The sequence below is a fragment of the Fukomys damarensis genome, unplaced genomic scaffold (genome assembly GCF_012274545.1).
Source record: "Fukomys damarensis isolate Sample0158 unplaced genomic scaffold, DMR_v1.0_HiC HiC_scaffold_19, whole genome shotgun sequence".
Lineage (NCBI taxonomy): Eukaryota > Metazoa > Chordata > Mammalia > Rodentia > Bathyergidae > Fukomys > Fukomys damarensis.
The window spans coordinates 35,294,346-35,317,367 of record NW_022900931.1 but is presented as its reverse complement, the minus strand read 5'-3'; the positions used below and the strand labels follow the sequence as shown (position 1 = coordinate 35,317,367).

General features: G+C 41.7%; 1 protein-coding gene across 2 annotated transcripts in view; it reads right to left on the bottom strand.

The window, feature by feature from the left end:
* Nucleotides 1–23,022, bottom strand: part of Cul2 (cullin 2) — an 85,185-nt gene that overhangs the window by 61,930 nt on the left and 233 nt on the right. The window contains exon 1 of one of the 2 annotated variants that reach the window (XM_010614751.2): nt 22,908–23,016. The exons of the other annotated variant lie outside the window; for it this stretch is intronic. The gene's annotated coding sequence lies outside the window, so the exon portion shown is untranslated. Of the gene's footprint in view, nt 1–22,907; nt 23,017–23,022 lie in introns of those variants that run through there. 2 annotated transcript variants of the gene reach the window in all.

Below are 23,022 nucleotides of genomic sequence, written 5' to 3'. Positions count from 1 at the left end.
CTCTTTTTCACTTTTGCAGGCTGCAACTTTCTGGCCAAACTCACAACATTTTGAATCATTCTGCTGTAATCTTTGCTCTTGATTCTCAACATAGAACTGGCTAAAATCCCCCTAAAGTAGCCATGCATGGCCTCAATATTAGACTGCCTTGAAATTTCTTCTGCAAGATTAGCCTACAACCCTTAAATTTACTATCAGGCAAAGTCTCTGGACACAAGGCAAAACGCAGACAAGCTTTCTACCAAGGTATAATACTCATCATCTAGAGTCCAACAGCCAATGCAGTCCTTCCCAGCAGAAACCTCCCAAGCCTAGTCTTTACTGGCAAGATTTCTATCAGCCTTCTGGTCTTCTGAGCTCTCACAAGAATCTGCCATCAAGTCCAGCCTAAGGTGTTGCTGCTCTATTTTTCCAGCCTGCATTCCCAACCTTTACAATTCTTCCCACAGCCACTCCCAAAGGCTCCTGAACCACCTGATCAGGTACAGTCACAGCAAGGACCCCACTTCTCTGGTGCCAAATTCTGTCTTAGGTACTTTTCTTGTTGCTAAAACAAAATATCTGATGCCCAAAGGTAAAGGAGGAAAGGTTTGTTTAGCTCACAGTTTGTAGAGGATTCAGGTCATAAACATCTGGCTCCAAGGCAGAGGACAAACAGTTCATGGTGGGCTGATGGTAGCAAAGCAAAAAGGGACAACTACAGCTCTTTCTATCCTTTCTATCTTATCCAGGCTACTTAGCACTCACACCCTTAATCCTAGTGTCCCTGCACCATGAATCAACCCCAGTGTCATACACTCTAGATCCAGCCACCTCTTAAAAAGCGCTACCTATGACTGCATGAGGCTTTGGGGACATCTAGACACAGCCATAACATCAGTTTTAGAAGTACAGTCATTTTGACAATATTCTATCCATGAAGAGGAGATGTCTCTTCATTTTCTGATACTCTCTTCAATCTCCCCTTTTAGAATATAGTTTTCATTACAGAGGTCCTCCTTCTATTAGGTTAATTCCTAAGCATTTAATTTTTCTTGAAGCTTTTGTGAAGAGTACTGTTTTCTAATTTCTTTCTCAGGGGTAACTGGTACATCGGAATGCTGGTGATTTTTGTATACTGATGTCTCTGCCCAACATGTCTCTCTTCGTGTCAAGGCACTTGCCTATCTGGCAAGCAAGAAACAAGGACAGACAAATAAGAGAGGTGTGTGGATGCGGGTAATGCATACAAAGAAAAGAGGAGACAGGCAGAGGGCAGCCTAAGGCACAACCCCAGCCACAATGTGAAGGCCCATCTCATATTAAGAAAGCACTAGGGGCCAGGGATTTAGCTCAGTGATTCTGCCGCCTGCCTCACAAGCGCAAGGAACCGAGTTCAATACCTGGTACCTCCCCCAAAAGAAGACCGCACTGACAGAGGATAAGGAAAAGAAAGAGAAGACTGAGAGAAAAGTCAAATGTCCACGAGAGTGTACCATGCGGAACAACCTTTCCTAGCAAACGACTCTCCTCCTTGCTTTATACGCATTCCTCCACTACGGAGGCTGGATGATACTGTGTGATGGTTTAAGAGGTGGGAGAACCCACTGAACTTTTCCTATTCACCACATCCTGTCCAACTACGACACCCTATTTCCCCAAGTCCATCCCCTGCTGTGTAACCTACTAACACTCTGGGATCTAGCCCCCTGTAGAAATCCTAACAGCTGTTCACGTGTATAAAGAACTTACTACAATCCCAGTACATCCTACAAACTTTTCCGTATTGAGGACTGAACCTAGAACTTTTGCACTAAGGTACATCACCAATCCTTTTTATTTTATTTTTAATTTTAAGACAGAAACTTGCTAAATCGACCAAGAAGTGCTTGAAGCACCTCTATGCCTCCTCTCACAGGACTCCCTGGGCTGAGTCTAGTTAACTTCCCTCAGTTAGAGGTCACTGCGTATACCAGCCTGACTCACACTCTGCTGCTCCTCTGCTTGCTTTTCTCTGTCCGACATGCTTCTCTTTTCCTTACCACATCCTCTGCACTCATTCACCTAATTCCTACAGGACAGAGATAGGCAAGACAGACAAATAGATATTGCCTTTCTTTGTCCAAATCCATCAGCTTTTACGACTCTCAGTCTTGCTCAGGTTAGGTGTGCCTTATGCATTATGATTTGGTCCCTAGTGAGAACAAGAGTCACACAGACCCACACCACAACTACGTTTCAGTCAATGACTGACTGTATGTACAATGATGGTCCCCCAAAATTCTATCACTGTGAGGACTCCATGCTCACTTCCACTAGAGCATTTAATCATTCTGAACTAGAATTATCAGAGTGTTTCTTGAGAGTAAAGACTATTTTTTTCTATATACCAAAAGCTGGCAACATTCCCGTCACATTCATTTTTCTCTCTTTATGAAAATGGGTTGTCAAAAACAAAAAAAAGAAAGAAAATGGGCTGTCATACACCATGGTTGTAAATTATTTTTATGGTTGCACAGACCACCTCCTTAATAAGATAGACTGACACCTCCCAGTGGATTTATTGTAGAATGAACACAAATGCACTGATAATCAGGCTTGAAGGGGTAGGAAATCTGCAAGCCGACACAAGGAAACCACCACCTACCAGCCTAGTGAAACACACCAAAAACCAACTGCAGAAAGCCTGCTGAAATAGTCAGTGGAATCTCTGCTTGCCCATCAGAAAGCCCATATATACAGAACATTTTAAGGGTCTTAACTTTGCTGAAATCTTTTAAATAATTTATTCATGGTGAGTGTACACAGAATGTGAAAGAAATAGGGCAAAGAACAAAAACAGAACCACAATCACTGCACTACTGTCCACCTCCTAGGCTGTTAGATAAAATGTAAAACCATAGTCATGCGTCGCCCCCAGGCTGTTAGACAAATTGTAAAATCAAAATCGTAGTCACATAACACCTTAGGAGGAAATATGTTTAGAGAAATGCAGCGATTCTATTCCGTTCTGTGGATATCACAGTGTGGCCTCACATACACAGAGTTACCATGTGACCCAACAAACCCTATTTCCATACCCAAGAGATAGGATCTCACGTCCATGTAATAACCTGTACAGAACGTTCCTAGAAACACTATTTATTAACACCAAAATGGGTAGATACGTAGTATATCCGTGCAACGATCACTGAGCAATACAAGGACGAAAGTAGTGATACACACACAACATGAACCTCAAAAAGCTCGTGGCTGGGAATGCAGCTTTAGTGGCAGAGCCCTCGGCGCATCATGTGCAAGGTTTTGGGTTCAAACACCAACACCACAAAAACAGTACACAAAGTGCATGAAGTGGATCACAGAAGACCACCTATGAAGGATCTGCTCGCATGGAATAGCCAGAAAAGGCAGTTCCACAGACACAGAAAATACATTAGTAGGAGCTGCCTGTACAATTTACAGAAAATGTGAAGTGATCCTGAATGGGGTGTTCAAAATATCACAAAATCGACTGTTACGATAGCTGTACAACTCCGTGAGTTCACTAAGAACCACTGAGTTGTACAATTCAAATAAATGGAATGCTATGCAAAGTGTTAATTCGATGAAAGTAATAAACATTAAACAAGAGAAGTACGAAAATCCTAGTAACAAGTTCAGAGTAATCTAACAGGGATGAGGGTGAGAAAAGACTCATTACATGCTCTGAAGCACAAAAGTCTGAAATCTCAGCCCCTACTGCCAAGTTCTAGCCATCCACTTGTACCACCAGAAGCAATAAATATTGTGTCCCTGGAGGTATTTTACACACACGCGTGCACACACTTTTATCCACCTACACAGCAGTTCTTCAGTTAGCCAGTTTTATACAAACTCATTAGAGTATACTGCTCACACTGCTATATACTGTTTTATTCGTGAATGTATACTGGGGAAAATATTACATACATATTAATACATAAAGGACTTCTCAGCCAGGGGTAGGGGAACACACCAGCAATCCCAGAGTTTGGGAGGTTCCACCGCCAGCATTTTTATTTTATTTTCAGATATAACCTTGCTAAATTGCCCAAGTTGGTCTTGAAGTTGGGGTCCTCTTACATCCCCGGTAGCCAAAACACAGGTATGTGCCACCACTTAAAGGTTTTAATAATGACTTAGTGAGCTGGGCATGGTGACGCACGCCTGTAGTCCCAGCACTCGGGAGGTTGAGGCAGGAGGATCACTGTGAGTTCAAGGCCAGCCTGGGCTACATAGCAGTCTGAACTAGGAAGTGAGACCTTGCCTCAAACAAACAAACAAACAAATAAGACTTGTTAAACTCATTTCGGTTTTTGTTTAAAGATTTGAGAATACGATTTGTTACAATTGAAAAGGAATTATCATCTTCAACTCCAATTTATTCAATGGTTTTTGCATGCCTGTATGCTATAGACATCATACATAGAACCATTTCTAATGTTATTCTTATCTTTGTTTAGAGATAGGGTCTCAGTATGTAGTTCAAACTGGCCTTGAACCAGTGATCCTCCTGCCTCAGGCTCCCATGTCGTGGGATTACAGACATGCACTACCACATCTGACTAGAACCACTGCTAATATTTGACCTACAAGTCCAGCAAAATCTTTTTTGTAGGAAATTCTACTAGAAAGATTTCTTCAACATATAAACTGTATACACACGGGGGGGGGTGTCTCTCAAAAGAGACTAAAAAGGTAATAGCTACAGTGTGACCTTGTTTGAATCCAGATTTAAACCATAAGTCCTGGATCGTGGGTTCAATCCTATCACAAAATTAAAAATAAGTGAATAAAATTTGCACCAGGCCTGGGCGTGCATGCATATGTAACCACTGGGTGGCTGGGCCCAGCCTGGATAACTTGGTGACCTTGCAAGACCCCAGTTTGAAATTCAAAAGGGGAGAGGGAAGCCAGAAGGCCCTAGATTGAACCTACAGAACTGCATTTTAAAAAACCATAAGAAAGGATTAAGCAATGATGCTCTAGCAAGTGTTATAGACAGCTGCGTTACGTGGAAATTCTGTGGGCAGCCAGACAGGGCTGGGCCCTGAGAGGTCAGCACAGAGCACGAGAGCGTGTGGGAGCTGGGGCTGGAGACACAACTGAAGAAGGTTAAGTCACAGTGGCCAGATCTGCATCCTCCCCTGCGTATGGACAGAAGGTGGAGATTACTGGTTCCCTCACAGACAGACCAGTGTCTTACTGGGGGTGGGCTGTCCTCTCCCACCCTCTAAGACTGACACCACTGAGACTCCAGACTGTCCACTGAGATTAATGGTGTCATCCACGTACCTGGGTTAATACTGGATCAGTTTTAGCTAAGCGACTGTACTTGCGATCTTATTGGCTGGTGACAGTTTCTGCCCACATGGTACCCACCCCTCGTGACTCTGCTCTATAAAGCTCTCTTTGAGAAGTGGGCTGGCTGGCAACCCATTTATGGACCCTCCTGTCCCCCTCTCAGAAGCTTTTCTCCCCCCTCAGTAAAATTTTCCACTCTTAACCTCTGTTGTTCCTCAGAATTCATTCTGCGATTTTGGGAAACAAGCTCAGGGCATCGGACGTATAGGAGGCTTTGAAGCGACATCTATTCCCCCTGTATCACTGGAACACATAAAGCCTGAACAATACAAGAAAGTTTCTGGTCTTGGGATGATACTAACAAGAAAATAAAAAGTTCCACCTAGGAGAAGACATTTATAAGGTGTACATCTGATAAAGAACAGATACACAAACGGACACACAGAGGATTGGTACCCAAATTAAATGAAGAACTCTCAAAGCTCAGTAATAAGAAAGCACACAGCCAGGGATTTAGCTCAGTGGTGCTGCCCCCCACCTCGCAGACACAAGGTCCCGAGTTCAATGCCCAGTACCAAAAAAAAAAAAGAAAAGAAAGAAAAAGAAAAGCCATACAATCCATACTGGGCCAGGTGGTATAATCCTGTAATTCCACTCACTGGGAAGGCTAAGACAGGAGGACCCCATGTTCAAGGACTGCCTGGGCAATTCAGCAAGTTCTTGTCTCAAAATAAATGTAGCTCAGGGCCAGAGATTTAGCTCAGTGGCACTGCACTTGCCTCACAAGCACAAGGTCATGTGTTCGCTTCGGCAGCACATATACAAGCACAAGGTCCTGAGTTCAATCCCTGGTACTGGAAAATAAGTAAGTGTAGCTCAGCTGTAGAGAGCTAGCCTAGCATGTTCAAGCCCCTGGCTTTAATCGTCACAACTACAAAATAAATAAATGCCTCTATACACACACAATTAAAAAGTATAACTTCGAAAAAAGGTACATACATTTTAATTTTATTTTATTCTTCAAGCAAACATTTCATACAAAGCAGTGATTCAGAGAATCACATTTCAGCAGATAGAATTATAGTGTCTCAAACACTCAATTTTAAGTACAGAACAGAGGTTAGTACATAAATACTTAAATTTGAAGTCTAAACTGTTAGTAAAATACATAACCGCAGTTTATGTACTAATCAGTTTGACTGCAACTTAACTTCTAATAAATGTTTTACTGTATAATATTTTACTTGCCTTCCAAAAGGATAACAATCCATAATGTAAGTAACTACTTACTACTGGGACCTCTTTACGTTGGAAATCAAACACTGCTGAATGATACCTTTTTATTTCTGTATCGATCACTACCTGCAATAAATATATGGCAATTTCAAAATTTACCAATGAGATATAATGCAGTGGCCTAAACTGATTTCAGGGTCAAGTTACCACGGTTGGTTTTTTTTTAAATGTCACTCAGTGGGCTCTAATAAGTTACCTTTTACATATTCAAAACAAGGGAAACATGGAAGACTCCACACAGCATTCCTGACAGTACCAGGGGTTAAATCCCCGGGCTCCAGCCCAGCCCATTTGTTTTGGGAACCCAGCCACCTTGCACCAGGATTCACCCTCAGTTTGTTTTCTGTTTTTGTTTTGTTTTTAAGGCAGGATCTTGCTAACACTAAATTGCCTGGGCTGGACCTGAATGTGGAACCCTCCTGCCTCAGTTTCCCAAAATGCTAGGACTACTAAGGAGCACCACCACTCTCAGCTACTTTTACCTTATTTTGGAACAGGGACTCACTAAAATGCCCGAGCTGGGCTCAAATTTGAGATCCTCCAGCCTCACCCTCCCAGGATGCTAGGATTATAGGCGTGTGTAATCCCCGGATAACTGCATCATTTCCCATTTCCACAGGCAGACCCAAAACTGCCGCTGGTCCACACTGACCCAGAAGGCTTCTCTCATCTCATATTGTAAGATCTAAAACTCTAAAGCACTCAGTCTAGTTACATCAAATGAATACCGAGATACAGCTAAGAGAAGCCTTTGTTATTGGGAGGTTAGAAATGCAAGGATGTTTGCTGTGATCAGATGTGACCCACAGATCTGAGCATCACACCTACATCCCACCATACAACCTTCTTGCTTACAAATTTCTAGAATATTTCTAAAGTAAAAATAAGAGAAAGAGAGAGAATTAGTGGGACAGCAATAAAGAGAATTATAGCAGTCTACCATCAATCTCAGTTGCCAAATGTAAATAATGAAAAACAGTCTCAAAATGCAGTGGGGAGTGGGCAGTGGGGGCTATATCTATACTACATTAAGTTACAGAATGCTTTTCATTCCAGAAAAATACTGTAAATCTACCTCCGCAGAATTAAAGATGCTGTTTCTCCACAAATGAACTTTTTATCTTCTCCCACGAGGCTACACAGACTTTTCATGACTTCACAGCATTCTTACTAGTCTGAAGTCCAAGGTCTTTTTCATTTGCTTTCTCATTTTTTTTTTTTAATAATCTAGACAAATAACTGAAGTAACAAACTGGCCTTGCCAAAAAACTAGACAGGCTCAGTGGCACAAGACTACTATGCCAGTATAACAATACCAGCTATTCAGAAGGCTGAAGCAGGAGGACCCTAAATTCAAGGCCAGCCTAGGCTAAACAGCCAGATCCTGCCTCAAAAGGAAAAAAACAAAGAGAGAGAAGAGATCTATTCTGATGTATTCTGCCTGTGTCAATCCCCTCATTGGTAGGCAAGTCCACTTTTGCACATATGCTGCTTTTAAGAGAAGAGAGTCACACTCTGTAAAGAGTTCCTAGTTTTAATTGACTATAATAAAATTCAGAGTACTTGCCTCACTTTCAACTCTGATCAGCTTTATATATCACTTCTTCAACTGCTCCTTTACTTTGGACAATTTAATCTATTTGCCAGATTCTATGTAATTTCTATGTTCTGGCACTTCTTTAGAAGACTGGCAAGGAATAATTAAAAAGGTGAAAGACTTAAGCCAGGTATGCATCAACTGTCCCTCTAACTATTTCACTGAAAACACTTCTTTTAAATCTCAGCCTTCGATATGGATACAACCACTTAAAATCCTCTTCTTTCAGAACAGGCATGGTGGCACATGCCTGTAATCCTAGCACATAGGAGGGTGAGGCAGGAGGACTGATAAATTTAAGGCCAATGTAGGATACGTAGTGAGTTTGAAGACAGTCTAAACTACAGAGCAAGATCCTGCCTCAAAACAAAAAGAAACAAAACAAATCCCCTTCTTCTTCCAGTAAGTGTCCATACTTATTTCTTACTTCTTCCAGTAAGTGTCCATAAGGTAAAAACAAAGGCAATCTAACATATTACGTTATATGCATTTGACACAATGGCACTTATTTTCCACAGGACACTGCAGATGAGGTGCCCTGCCAATTCTATCAGTGTTAACAGTGTCCACTCAAAAAAAAGGCGGTAGTAGCAGCTATGTCAACCTGTTAGAAACTCTGACAAACACATTCTACACAGTATTTCATTAATTTCTCATAACATTCTAAAGACAATGAGCCTGGACTGGGAGTGTAGCTCAGTGGTACAGCACTGCAACATCCTGGGTTCCATCCATAATACCATAAAAAAAAAAAAAAAAGATGAAGAGACTCCCTTCTACACACAGCTCTTAATAACCAAACCCAGAAACTGAAACTGGATCCTGAGGCTTCCCTACAAAGCTGCTCTCCACTGTCCTTCCTGCATCCTTCTGACCTGCCACTTAGAAACCAGTTGGCTGCAGGGAAATAAAATGTAGCACGGCCCTCTATAGGAATGTACATGACACTCCACACTTGGATGTCTTAGGGTGGCCAAGGAAATTTTCCAATACGTCAAGACATAAGACATAAGGAAAACAAAGTACTGGTATAAAAGTGAAAAAAAAATGTGAATCTAGAAATGAATATTCTAAATAAGTTCTATCAGATACACAGTAATACTAGACTCATTGTTGCATGTTCTTCATCTTAACAACTAAACAAAGATTTTCTTTGAGCCAGGCACAGTGGCACATACCTGGGATACAAACTTGGCACATCTGACATCTAGCAAGTTGAGAGTTATATTTTTCACTGATATCATTTTGAAGACACCAGCAAGAACTTTGGAAGGAGGGTCAAAAAATTTATCATATGTTGTACTTCGGGGAGGATGTCTGAGTGCTAAACAGCACAGAAACAGCCTCTCTTGGTGTCCACATAATAGAATATAGCAATGTGAGAAAGAAAAGAGGGAAGTGGGTCCCCCAGATCTGAAGCATTAATTGAAACCCATGGGGATAATGAAGAGAGAGGCCTCAACAAAGTAGAAGAAGGAGGTGGCAAGTGGCATTTTCTCTCTGAGTCCTGGCATGGGAGGGGTGGCTGAAACCTGCAGACGCACTGCGAATACAGGCAACCCCAGAGACCTCCATAGAGAAACACACCAGTGGAACAGAGCAGATGCAGCAAACTGGAGGGCTGGTGAGTCACTCAGGTTCAGGCATCCCCCAGAAGACAGCAACTGGCCAGTAGCCACCTTGGAAAGAGGGCAACTGAGCTCTGAACTCAGAGCTGCAGCAGCCTGGCTCCATCTATCAACTCCCAGTGTTGGGGTGAGGGAAAACCGAGTTCCAGTTTGCAGAACCAAGGAGCTGAGTTCAAGAGGACAAGAGGCAAATGAAGTGTTGCAGGCCAAACAAATCAGGTTCTAGCCTTAAAGCCATAAACCAGCCTGAACTTCAATGGAAGTAAAGGTACAGGTTTGGGGATTATCCACTATCCTGCTGTAAATACACAGCTGGCTTAAGGGGATTCCTGAACACAGATCTTGGCTCTGTCCACCCACTCTGTCTACCAATGGCAGCAGAGACATTCCGTAAAGTAGACCTTTTATCTCTTCACTTCTTTCTTTCCTTTCTTTGGTTTTATTTTTCTTTTGGTTTCTTTTCTTTTTCCTTAATTGTTTGATCTTGTCCTTATGTGAATATGAAAACTGTTTCTAGTTTTCTTGCTGTTATTATTCTGTTCTGTTCTTGTTTTTATTTCTTCCTTCTCTTTCCTTCCTGGCTTCTTCATCAGTTTCTCAAACTTCATGTAATCTCTTGTCTTCCAGTCTTGCTTCTACCTTCATCATCTTCTTCTATTTCTCTATTTTCCCCCTAAGCCCTTTTAAATTGTCTTCCCTTAGGGTAAAATTGTCATATTGAGGGCATAGTTACAAGGTACAATTTTCTGGATTGGTTTAAATCTTGTTATATAACTAAAAATCTAGTTCATATGGTCAAAGGTGGAAAACTAATAGGTACCATTGTTTGTTATTTTCTAGGCTGTGTTTGATGCTATTGTTATTAAAAACTGCACTACTTTAGTCAAGGTGACACTAATTCTAATCAGTTGTTCTTCCTTGTATGGCAAGACTGAGAGTGCCTAAGTTCATAAACAATACTATAGGCCAGTGCCAAATACGGACTACACCAAATAGGCAGTAACTTCTCATCCCAAATAAATTGAAGAGGTAGGATATTGCAACAGACTCAAAACCCAAAAGCTAGCTACACCTGGAAGACATCCTAAAAAGCAGTCATTTCCTAAGGGTTTAAATACTAGCAATAAATCTACTTGAAATAAGCAATTTACAAGCATCAACACAAGAATTGAACTAAAAATAAAAACAGAAAATAAGAAGACACAACCCCAAACATCCAGCTCACCAGGGAGCAATAATCTATCTTATTTAAAACCCACCCACCTGGACTAGCTGAAGTGTAACAGGAGAAGTAGCAAAGCAGATGAATGAGGGCCAGGAATTTAACTCAAGGGTTCTACTTCCTGCTTTGCAAGTGTAAGGTCCCGAGCTCCATCCCCCGTATCAAACAAATAAACAAAACAAAGCAGATGAATGAGGCACCAGAAATAAAATCATTATCAGAAATAATCTCAGATAACTACAGAGATGGTGACCAGGATGAAATACAGGCTTAGTAACTCTAGAGCAAATACAGATAAGAATATAGAAGAGCTTATGAAAATAATGGAAACCATAAATGTCCAACATAGGAAAGAAATGGAATCCATGAAACAGACTCAAATAAATACACAAGAGATTAAAATTTTCACTGAAATTATACCCAGCAGAATGAACCAAAATGAGGACAGAATATCAGATATATAAGACAGGGTTGAGGTTAATGATCATGAAAGGAAACTTTTCATTAAAATACCAAGGGGCCATGAAAAATCAATCCAACAGCTGCTAGAAGATGCAAAGAATAACACAAGATTGATCATAGTCAATGAAAAATCAAGCAATAGCACAAACAACATAAAAAAACCTGTTCACAGAAGTAATGGCAGAAAACATCCCAAGCAAGGGGGGAAAAAATTTGACATACACATAAGTGAGGCATATAGAACTCAATAAGGAATGACCAAAAAAATATACCAAGTTATGTAATAATAAAGCTTCCAGAAATTCAACACAAAGACTGAATATTAAAAGCTATTAGAAAAAAGAAACAAGTTACCTATAAAGGAAAATCCATCAGAATCATATCAGACTTAACACAAATGCTTAAGTCAAGGAGAGCTTGGAGTGAAGTATTTCAAGCCCTAAAAGAAAACAACTCCCAGATTGAAGTATTCTGTGGAACAATCTTTCAAAATTGATGGATAACATACTCCCATGACAAAGAACACTTGAAGAATTTCATGACCACCAGCATTCCAAAATATTCTGAAGGACATTCTAGAAAGAGATAACAAGAACTACAACTCCATGAACTCCAACAGAATGAATCCACCAGGCAAGGTAAGTAATTAAACAGGTGGTGGGAGAGGCCCAACAACAGAAAAATGACATGACAAGGATGCCAATACATATCAGTTATAACCATCAATGTACATGGTTTCAGGTCAACAATCAAAAGAAACAGACTGGAAGAATGGATCAAGAAGCAAGATCCAACAATGTGATGCATACAAGAAATACATTTAATTCAAAGAGAAATTCATAGAATGAAAGTCAAAAGATGAAAAACAATACTCCATGTGACAGGAACCTGGAAAAAAGTACAGGTAGCTATTCTATTTGCAGACTAAGTAGACTTCAAGTTTAGACTGATTAAGACAAAGAAGGACATTACATCGTGGTAAAAGGAACAATCCAAGAGGAAGAGATAACAATCCTAAATACATAGGCAGCAAATAGCAGCACACCCAACTATACAAAACAGATATTAACAAACATGGAAAATCATATAAGCACTCATACAGTTATAATGGGGGACCTCAATACCCCACTGTCACCAATAGATCAACTAGACAAAAAAAAAAAAAAATCAACAAAGAAATATCAGAACTGATACAAACTTTTGAACAAATGGACTTAGTAGATGTCTACAGAGCATTCCTCTCCACAACATCAGAATACGTATTCTTCTCGGCTGCACATGGGACTTTCTCTCAAACAGACCACATACTAGCTCATAGAAAATGCTTAAGCAGGGCCAGGGATTTAGCTGAGTGATGCCACCGCCTGCCTCGCAAGCAAGCATAAGGTCCCAAGTTCAATCCCCAGTGCCCCCCCCCAAAAAAGAAAATGCTTAAGCAAATGCAAAGGCATTACAATTATCCCATGCATATTATCAGATCATAGTGCAATGAAATTGGAAATCACTGGCCAAAGAAACAAGAACTTCACAAAAACATAGAAATTAAATAATGCCCTCCTCCGGCCAGGGATTTAGCTCAGTGGTTCCGCTGCCTGCCTCACAAGCGCAAGGTCCCAAGTTTGATCCTGGTACCAAAAATAAATAAATTAATAATAATAATAATACCCTACTGAACAATCAATGGGTCACACATGAAATTAAATAAGAAATTAAACAGTTTTTACACTTAGATGATAATGCCAACACAATATACTGGAACTTATAGGGTGCAATGAAAGCAGTCCTGGGGGAAATTTATAGCAGTGAATTCCCATATCAGGAAAAGAGTATGCTCAAATAAACAACCTCATGTTAAGCCTCAAGCTTCTAGAAAAAAGAAGAGTAAATCAAGACCGAAACTAATATTCAGGAGGAAATTATAAAGATCAGAGCAGAAGTTAACGCAACAGAGACTAAGAAAACAATACAAAGAATCAATGAATCAAAGAATTGGTTCTGTGTGTGTGTGTGTGTGTGTGTGTGTGTGTGTGTGTGTGTGGTTTTTTGACACAGGGTCTCACGTAGTTGAAATTGACCTGGAACTCATTATGTAGCCCAGGCTGGTCTCAAACTCACAGTGATCCTCCTGCCTCAGCCTCCCTGTCTCAAAAAAAAGCAAGGGCTGGAAGTTTTCAGTTTTGTTTTTGTTTGTTTGTTTTGAGACAGGGTCTCACTATGTAGTTGAGACTGACCTGCAACTCACTACATAGCCCAGGCTGGTCTCAAACTCACAGCAATCCTCCTGCCTAGGATCCTCCTGCCTCAGCCTCCTGAGTGAACCAAAATAACAATTTCCTCTGTAGTTACGTGTGCTGGGTATTGTGCCTCAGTGACAGGAAAGAAAGACAGTTAAGATAAAGTAATATTTTCTACTCCTCTTTGTAATTTTACTTTTCTTTCCATGCTACTGAGTCTAATAAACACCAATACCACACTGCTGTCTATGGCTTCATTCTTTCTTTTTTTCCTATAGTTCCTATTTAAAGGATTTTCCTTCTTTCCATCTCTCACAAGCATTTCATTTTAATGTTTACCCACGTGGGAAGGGAAAAAATGAAAAACATTTGATCAGAATCCTTCACTATTTCCTTCGTTCTCATCCAGTATTTTCCTATTGACTGCACTGGTTGTAACTCTGTGAAAATTAACTCCTGAGCTAGTCAAGGTTTGGAGTGTCTAGCTATAAGCGCCAACATAGAGTTGCCCAGTGACAATCCATTCAAAATATACTCACATTACTTCACATTCTATACAAAGATATAAACCTAAGACTTATAAGTGTACCTCTTTGGGGGCAACGCAGTAGAAAAAAACTTCACGACATCAGACTTAGCAATGATTCTTAGACATGACACCAAAAGCAAATTTAATAGACAAACTGGTCTTCATCAAAATTTACAGCTGCAGCCTAGTGCTCCAGGAGCTTGAGCTCAGCCTGGGGAAGTTAGTGACACCTTGTTTCCAAATAAAAAAACACCTGAGGGGCTTGGGCTATAATAGCTCAGTGGTTGAGCACTTGCCTAGCATGTGCAGATCCCTGGGTTTAATCCCTTGCACCATCAAAAAAATAAAAGTTAAAAGGTCTTTAAAAAAAAAGCAAAAAAGATCTGGGGATATAGTTCAGTGGAAAGGGCCTGGGTTTATCCCCTGGTACAGAAACAAACAACAAAAACACTCAACCCAATTTAAAGATGGGTGGAATACTCATTTCTCCAAATAAGATATACACAGTGAATAAGCACATGAAAAGATGCTCAGTACAAGTTATGCACAAAATGTAAATCAAAACCACAATTAGGTCAGGCATGGTGGCGAACGATTGTAGTATGAGAACTTGGAAGACTGAGGTAGGAAGATTGCCATGAGTTCAGGGCCAGCATGGACTACACAGGGAGACTGTATCAAAACTAAAAGTAAAAATAAAAAACTGCAATTAGATACCACTTTGCACATAATAGAAATCCATTATTTAAAATAAATAAAATAAATAAATAAAATAAATCAAAAAACAAATGTCCAGCATGTGGAGAAACGGGAAACTTTGTGTATTGGTGGTAAGAGTATAAAACAATGGTATGGCCACTTTAAAGGTTCCTCAAAGTCCTTAGCCAGAATCACCCTATAACCCAGTAACAGATCTCCTAGAAATATATACAAAAAGGAACTGAAAGCAAGGGACAGATATGCATGCACCAATGTTCAAACCAGTATTATTCACAAAGCAAAAAGTGAAAACAAGCTAGGAGTGGTGGTGCATACCCGTAACTCCAGAATTCAGGAGGCTGAGCAGGAGAACCACAGGATTGAGCCCAGCCTGGGCAATTTAAGTGACGTGGTACAACCCTATCTCAAAATAAAAAGGGATGGGGATGTGGCTCAGTGCAACAGAACTGCGCTCAACCCCCAGAGCCCCCCTCCAAAAAGAAAACACACAAATGACCAAGCACCCACCAATAGGTAAGTAGGGTATCATACATATCAGAACATCATTCCACCATAAGAGTTTGGATACATGTTCTACAACAGATTGGCCCAGAAAACATGACACTACGTCAAACAAACCAGACAGAAAAGGACAACTAGTTTATGAGCCTATTTATGTCAGTTACTTAGAATGGACAAACTGGTCTTCATCAAAACTGAAAGCTTCTAAACTGGGCATGGTGGCGCACACCTGTAATTCCAGCACTTGGGAGGCTGAGGCAGGAGGATCACTGTGAGTTCGAGACCAGCCTGGGCTACATAGTGAGATCCAGGTCAGTCTCACCTACATAGTGAGACCCTGTCTCAAAACAAACAAACAAAAACAAAACTGAAAACTTCTGTTGGGCACAGTGGTACCCACCTCTAATGGGCACACACTGGGCACATGACATGGCAAGAAGGGAAACAGGGGAGCTCATGGTGGCAAAGTGCTACTGGTAGTAATGAAATATTTCAGAAATGGTGGTGATGGTCACCATGGCATTGTGAATGTAACTAATGTCATTTAAAGATGATCAAAAGCATACATTTTATTATGTACTTAACCCCTCCCACCCCAAAATACTATCCTTATTCTAAGTGCTTAAACATCTAGCTCACATATACAACAAAGTTATGGCAGCTGTAGGTCATAGTAGTGCACACCTGTAATCCCAGCACTCAGGAGGCTGAGGCAGGAGGACTGCCAAGAGATTGAGGCCAGGCTGGGCTACACAGTGAGTTCGAAGCCAGCCTGAACTACAGAGTGAGACCCTGTCTCAAAAAGCTAAAAAGTGGGATTTAGCTCAGTGGTGCTGCCACCTACCTCACAAGCACAAGGTCCCAAGTCTGATCCCCGGTACCAGAAAAGGGAGCCAAAAAGTTATGATACACAAAAAAGTATCTAAATCTCAATGCAAAGCATTCTCGAAAAAAATTTAAATGGATGCTTCCCAATCAAAACAACCCTTAGAACTACAGAATGTCATTATTTTGTTTAGGCAGTCAAGTCAAAGAGAAATGTTTTGAGAAAAAAAGAGAGAAATGTTTTGAGAAACAGCTTAAAATTTCTCTGAAGGCTTAAGACTACTTGGAGATCTTATTCTTGCCATATCACTCATTGTTTCAGGGACTTTCTGGTACTTACATCAGCACTGTATCTATTCCCAGTCTTCTATTCCCTAGTCAGAAAACAGCAGCTACAAATGAGGGGGGACAACCAGCATGACCCTGTGGTGCTGGTCTGGAAATAAGGTGTCAGGATGCGCTTCTGGTTCCTGACACACATGCACGTGCACTAATCAAGACAAAGGCGCAAACACAGATGTCTGCATACAGGGATAGTACATATACAGATGTTCCTAGTTCATGCACACAGTAGCATTAGCACGAGGCCTTAGACCTGGCTTCATATACCATTCTCCAGCAAGAAAGAAGAGCTCCTTGGAAAATGGTGGACTCCAAGGCTACAGCACGAAGAAATACAGATTGATCCTAAAATATCTTATAAGATCAGAAAACAAAAGTTCTTCCTAAAGAAAGAGGATGGAGCTGTGTTGAAAGGACAAAGCGCTGACCTGAAAGCCAGATAGGAAACACTGAGTGAAAACATGTCAGGCTATAACCCTTCATAGAAATAAATGTCCACACCTCAAAACTAATAAAACAAATTAAAAGGGTCAGCTCTTTTTTTCTTTTCTTGGCAGGCTCTCACTACACTGCCCGGGCTGGCATCATGTGCTCAAGTTATCCTCCTGCATCAGCCTCCCAAGTAATGGGACTGTAGGCAAGCACCAGCACACCAGCCAGGATGGTTCTTCCTTACAAAAGAGTCCCAATGAATAAACACAGAAGGCAATAAGAAAAACACAAGATCAACACTGGGTGAACATAACTGTTGTAACTGATACAAACAGAATCAACCAAAAAATGCTTGAAATCGGTGGGCAAAAGTCTGGCAACAGACTATCTTCACAGTTTCTAGAATGTTCCCAACGTACCTATTAACTCTAGAAGAAAAACAGTGAAGTCACAGGTGCTGATATGCAGCATGGGCAGCCACGGCACATCTCTGTAGCACCTGCTATTAGGGAGGCTGAGGAAGAACATTTGAAGCCAGGTTAGAAGCCAGCCTGGGCCACATAGTGGGCCCCTGCCCCTGTGGAGGAAGGGAGGGAGGGAGGAAAGGGGTAGATGCCACCTTCAGAAAATGAGTCACCACCATCTCCACCAGGTACACGGACAGTCTGAGGAGGACTCAAGATCCTTTCTGCAGTATTCTTGCCAAATGCATAGCTTCTACCTCAAGAGAAAACATACAAACCTACGCTGGAAAACATTCTACCAAGTACCTGGCTACGTCACAGCGTGAAGGTCGAGAAACCTATCACCAAGCAGAAGTGGCTGATGAGACAAGAGTGCAGTGCGATGTCTGATCCCAGACTGAACTCAGAAACAGCGAGGACAGTAGCAGGAAAATGGCAGGGACTCAAAGCCTGGAGTTTCGTTACTAGAAAAATGCTGGGTGAAGGACACACCTGCACTCTCTACCTCTGCAACTTTCTCTAAGTCTATAATTATTTCAACATTTAAAAAATTTAATTTAAATATCTGTACATTCTCTTCTTCGATCAAATTAAAACAAAGGTGAAAATTCATGAAATACTTACAAAGGGTAAGTTCAACATTTCATTCCTTGATAAGTGCCCTACATTAGAACAAGACTTCGTACTGACTTAACAGATGCTTATTAAACGTCTGCTGAAGGTGTGTTCAAAAAGCTTCAGCTGATGAGAGATAAAAATGAACTATCAGCCTGGCTGATGAAAATACTGACACACACAATTAGGCTATAATGGGATCACTAAGTAACAGTGGCGACAGACGTGTTAAAGGAGTCAAACCTTGGACTGTGAGTAGCTAAGTCTACGAGGAGTGTTCTGCACAAAAAGCAAACATTTGTAAGAAGTTCTAACTTGATAAATGGGTGATGTCTTACTCCTGCATGTCACGTGGTCACAGTGGCTCTTCCCTCTCTATCATCTCTATGGTTCTCCACTTTCATACACATACAAGTGCTTTGGATTACAAGCAAGGTTTTACTTGCATATAAAAGAAAGTCCTTTAATAACTAAAATCTGCAAATTGGACATTCACACCTGTACACTTAGAGTTGAGTAAGCTACACACAAATTTCATAAGGTAGTCAGTCACATACAGTCGCTAGCATCCAATACTTCAAAATTGCTAAGTATTTTCTGTCAAAGACTGAGTAAAAAGTAGCTGTTCGCTTTAACCTTCCACATAAAACAACAAAAGTGATTTTTAAAAAAGTAACAATTAAACCAAACAGTCCTTAAATCAAGAACAATCTCCAACTGGGTGTGGTGGTGGGTGCCTATAATCCCAGCACTCCAGAGGCTGAGGCAGGATTGTCCCAAATTCCAGGCCATCCTGGGCTACATAGTGAGTTCAAGGTTAGCCTGAACTGTATAAGGAGAACCTGTCTCAAACAAGAAAGAACAATCTGAAAAAAAACCAGCCAGATCAATTTACATAGGAAATATCTGAATAAAGATAACTAAGTCAAAGTCAGAATGTCAACCAGTATAGATAGTACAAATTCATTAGAGAACACAATGAGTCTAGTTTAATTCTTCAAAATAATAAAGTTTACAGCAACTTAGAAAAAATATTCCTCTTCTCCCTTCCAAATGATTCAACTAACAGGGCTCGACTTGTGCCACAAAAGTTGTTGGGTAGCTAGGCATGGGTCTTCATGTTAAGATTCAAGGACTGATACTATCATCAATTACAAAACTTAACTGGTAGCACATCAATGAAAAAGACTACTTAATCAAAACCAAACACAGCCCATGGAAAAATGGCAGGTGAGGCGGAACTAACTGTCCAACCTTACAGAAAGTCTCACAAAAAGAGAAAGTCTTCAAACAATTCACATCTGTAGGTAAAAACTCAGAGGACAGGTACCAAATCAGAATATGTTCAGTACCCCAACAGTTTTCTTCTCCTTTTCTTAATTCTTTCAGATGTTCTCATCTTATTTCAGAACTTTTAACTACTTTTTAATATTCTAAGACATAGAATAGCAGATCAATCATGCTACCGTTTTGCAAAGGTGAGAATATACATTTACAGTACTCGCCTACAGATCTACAAAATATCTTTAGAGCAAGCATGGTTGTGCACACTGGTAATCCCACACTCTGGGAGGCTGAGACAAGAGGATCACAAGTTAAGCCCAAAACCAGGCATGGTGGCACAGGCTTGTAATCCCAGCACTCAGGAGGCAGAGGCAGGACAATCACCCAGAGTTCAAAGCCAGCTTCAACTACATAGTGAGCTCAAGGCCAACCTGAACTAAAAAGCAAGATCCTGTCTCAAAAATAAAAATAGGAAGGTGGGTGGGAAGTTTGCTCAATGCAAAGGCCTTGATTTCAATCACTAGCAACACCAAAAAGACAAAAAGTGTATTTGGAAAGATGGTTAAGAAACAGCTCACCCTGACAAGAAAACAAAGCGATGGGGGACAGAGTGGAAGGAGGTTTTCATTCTATTTAACATTTCAAATTATGAACAACGCGGACAGTTTTTACTCAAATGTACAATAGAGTATACCGAAAGATAAACCCTGATGACGCTCCATTTCCATCTTTCTCCACTAGAATTTACTTTCTGAAAAGGCAGGTTTTTGTCCGTTTTTTCACTACTGTCTTCACATTGCCCACTCCATGGATGATGCCTGAAAATCACTTGTGGAATGAATCACACCACGATCTTGTGACTGGATGGCTTTATGGCCAAGTGCCTACTCCTCATCACCTGAAGAACCGAACGCCAACTCCATCCCTCTCAGCCAGCCACTTCCCTTACCTTTTCTGTCCCAGTACTGGGCATCACTGTCCTCAGGTGAAGCAGAACTCAGGAGGCACCCACTGCATGCTCATCCACACTGTGACCAGTTCAATAAATACCTTTAATGCCCAAACAGATCACAAAAACCTTGCTGTCCCTCAACAGTCCATGGCTACGACTCTTTCTGTCCCTCTCCCTGCTTTTCTATTCCTCTCCAATCTAAGGTCAAAGGGGAAATTAGACCGAGCTTTAATAGACTCCCAGCTTTAATAAATATTCCAAGCCGGGGATTTAGCTCAGCGGTTTGGTGGCCTGCCTTGCAAGCGCAAGGACCCAAGTTCAATCCCTGGAACGAACGAACGAACGAACGCATAAATAAATAAATAATAAATAAATAAATAAATAAATAAATAAATAAATAAATAAATATCCCAACAGCTTTTCAGTGTATCTTAAGGATTAAAAACAAACTCCTTCAGATAGATTGTAGAACATGAGCTTCTTTCACCAAGCTCCACCTTAATTGAGCTGCTTCTGGCTTGCCAGACCCAAGACTGATATCAGCTCAAGGTTTTTCCATGCACTGTTTCCTCAGAAACAAATACTCTTTCATAAAATTTCCAAAGGCTAGACTCCACCAGGCATGGTGACACACACCTGTGAGCCTAGCACTTGGGAGGGTAGAGACAGAGGCAAGAAAATTCCTGGGAGTTCAAGGCCAGCCTGGGCTACACAGTGAGTTCAAGGCCAGGCTGTACTATTCAGGGATACTCTGTCTCAAAACGAAACATCAAAGGCTAGATTCCTCCTCAGGTCAAAGGTCACCTGGAAAAAGGCCTTCCCAGACCTTCCCCCAACCACATTTCCATACTTAATTTTCTTCATAGCACTCAATCTCTCAAATTGTGTGTGTGTGTGTGTGTGTGTGTGTGTCTTCCTCCCCAAGCAAAAGTGCAGCTCCAAGAGGGCATCTGACCTATGCTGTAATCTCTAAAGCTTACAATATTGCTTGACACATGGATTGAGTGCTTAGTAAATAAGGCAAAACTAACTTTCCACATTTATCTTACTCATGAGGATAAAAGACATAAACTATCCTCATATTTTAAAAATAATGACAGACACCAGAGAGGATGGGTAAGAAGAGAATTTCAGATGCACATGTACATCTAAATATTCAAGAAGAGTCCTCTCTAGTAGCACACACCTGTAATCCCAGCACTCTGGAAGGCTGAGGCTGGGGAATCACGAGTCAAGCCCACCTCAGGTAACTTAGTGAAATCCTGTCTCGAAATAAAAGAAGTGGGGGGGCAAGGATGTAGCTGAAGGCCCTGGGTTCAATCGCCAGTACTGCAAATAAACAAATATTCAAAAGATATAATGCACACTACAGCGGTGTTCTCAACTCATACACAGTATCTGAAAAAACGTAACTGAAAACACTGCACATGGCCGGACATGGCGGAGCACACCTGTGATCCCAGCACTCTGGAGGCTGAGGCAGGAGGATTGCTGTGAGTTCAAGGCCAGCCTGGACTACACAGTGAGACTTTGTCACAAAAAAACAAACCACCAAAAACAAAACAAAACAACAAAAAACAACTGTGCACACACAATTGTTATATCACCTGTGACTCTTTTGGGAGGGTCTTCCAAATACGGGATATAGGCAAAAGACGTAGAGAATAACCAATCAGTTCGTCGGTCTGTTATGAAAAGGTATATGAAACAGAACAGCGATCGTTCCTCATACTTTGCTATGGACACAGTAGTCTGTTCATACACGGTAGGTCTGGTTCAAAGATTTTTATACCACTGAAAACCCAGAGTCGATAGTGAATGTTAGTATTTTCTGGCTACCTTCAAATTTAAACTTCCAAAGTACTGTCATTCAACTGCTCACAGTAAAATCAAGAGGAAGAGGGGAGAACTCAATACGCAGCCTACTCCCCACAGATGTTGAATTTGCATGCCCGCAATGGTAGGAAATGAATGGCCCAGACGCTCTAGCGGGCAAGCAGGTCTGAGAGTCCGAGGATCTTATTTCACCAGCCCCTAAGTGTGGAGACAGGAGCTCTCGCAAGCACACAGATTCCTCCTCCCCAAAGCTATCAATCTTTGCTGTCGGCGAAAACAAAAGTGAAAATACTCGTGGGAATGATGTATGGGATTGGTGCCACCACGACCACCCCAGCAAGGACTTGTGCACCCTTGTGGGCTCGGAAATCAGCAGCAGCACACGCGCCTCACCTTCCCTCTCGGGAGGAAAATGGGGCCGAGGGAGGGCGGCGAGGGCCGGGTCGGGGAGGCCGGAATCCGGTCCCTGGGCTGCCGGGCTACGGGTCAGCGCTCCGGGGATCCGAGGTCACTGACAGGACACCGCCTCGCCCGGCCTCTCCCTCCCTTCCGTCTTCCCGGCGCCCTCCGGCCCCCAACTCCTTTCCTCCATCCCCGCCACCCAGGAACCGGGAAGGGAAGTTTCCCGGCGTCTGCAGCCCGGCTCCCCAAACCGTGGCGGGGTTACCTTCTGCAGAAGCAGGACAAGGGGCAGGGGCAGGGGGAGGGGAGGCGCCCGGAGGAGCGAAGGACGAGCCCGGGCGAGGAAGGTGGGCGGCGGCGGCGGCGGCTGTCAGCTCGCG